Below are 1,927 nucleotides of genomic sequence, written 5' to 3'. Positions count from 1 at the left end.
CATAAATTGAAAGAAGTTCTTCTACATATTAGTTCCTCCCCCCTAAATTTTATCACTTCCTTTCAATTGATACAAAGGGTGGAACAATCTGAGCCGAGTGAGAAGCAACACATATCAGAGGTTATCTTGCACCAAGGGACCTGCCACCTTGTTGCATGGCAGATGGGACTCCTTAGACTTGAAGGGTTTCTGAACTGGGCCACATTCCAAAATACTATTCCATTAATGAATTCCACCGATGCTGCTTGTTTAGAATGCCAGACCAATGTAATAACTAATTCTATCCCCATTCAGAAGGAAGGAAGGAAGGAAGGAAGGAAGGAAGGAAGGAAGGAAGGAAGGAAGTTGGTTTCCTAATATATGTTTATCAGTAGTCCCCAAAATTCTCATTATCCCACTCAGGCTGGGGAGAGGCAAGGAACCCACCCACTCCCAATTGTTTTCCTTTCTTTTCCTGGATTTGCACAATGTTCCTGCCATCTACCAGTGGTGGGCACACAGCCACACAGTGGAAGAGGTGGGCATGTAGGCAGTGGTACAAGTAGGAGCAGGTGCCCCTCCTTCCAACTGGACCCTGCCACCCTGAGGCCACTGCCTCACCTAGCTTCATACCTGCTGTCAGTGGTGTCCTTTGGCTGAGATGCATGGTTTTGTGGCACTCCTTCTCAGCTGAGATTAGACACTAACAACAACAACAACAACAACAACAACAACAACAACAACAACAGGTGCCTTTCCAGTTGAATGCCCAACAGCTAGTGAAGACTTCCTATCATTTCAGCAGGCATTTTAATAACATTTTCTGAGTTTATTGTATATTTCTAACCTTACTCAATGCTGCTTGCAGACTAAGATGTTGAAACGGGAAATAAATGATGTTTGCTCTGCTCCGAGCTCAGTGAGACAAGAAATAGAAAAGTGCTGCCACCTAGAATTACTTCCGTTTCCTCCCACTGCTGCTGGCTTCATAGATTTAAAATAAAATTAAATTTAGGGGGGCAACATAAATTATTGGTCTAACACAGGGGGTATGCATGCATTTTTCTTCCAAACGCCTCATTCCCTCGGGGGAAATCTGAGGGGTGGGAGCAGCAGGGGCAATCTGCTGGTGGGCAGAGCCAGATCTGGTGATAGGTGAAGCCAGAGTTCTGGATTAACTAATCTGGAATAAAAAAGACTCTGCTTCAATTTTCACCATGGCTGTCTCAGGTAAGAATTCCCCATCCTATGCAAGTCTACTCGGAAGTTAGTGGTGCAGAGTTAGATGAGGTTACTCTCAAATAAAAAAACTCGGAGGGATTTTTAAAATATACAATAGATCAATACAGTTACTGTTCTAGAAACCAAGTGAAAGTAATTCCTTTCTGACTTTAGTGGACTACCCACACACATGCAGGGAGCCTGCCAATTCATTATCAAGACAGCTGGAGGATGGGAATTCTTTCCTTAAAAAAATATTAAAACCCTGGGAAAATACACACCCCCTCCAAATCAAGTAAATGTTGCCTGTTCCAATTGTTCTGAAACAACATGAAAAGAACGATGGGAGCTGGGGGCTGAGCTACAGATGACTCACCTGCGGTCTAAAGTATCCTGCTATTGTCACCATGTCCAGGTTTAGATTGTATGTTCAGTTCCAGCACCATTCCATCTCCTGCCAACGTTCCCTCTAACAAAAAGATGAAACAAATATCTATTATGTTTCCTTCCAAGTTCTAGGACCCGCTCGTGGTTTTTTGAATGTATTGGCAATGAAAAGTGCACATGCTGATTCTGAAGCTCAGATACTGCCTCTCATCATTTCTCTGTTTGTTTTTCTACAAGTGCTAAGAACCCTCCTGGTGGGAGCCCATTCCATTTCCAAATTCTTCCCATTTAGGAATCTGAAAGTTGCTGGTCTCTTGAGCAAAACAGAGCCAATGAATAT

This window comes from Lacerta agilis, chromosome 10 (genome assembly GCF_009819535.1).
Source record: "Lacerta agilis isolate rLacAgi1 chromosome 10, rLacAgi1.pri, whole genome shotgun sequence".
NCBI classification, from domain to species: domain Eukaryota; kingdom Metazoa; phylum Chordata; class Lepidosauria; order Squamata; family Lacertidae; genus Lacerta; species Lacerta agilis.
Note: the sequence above shows the minus strand (reverse complement) of the source record.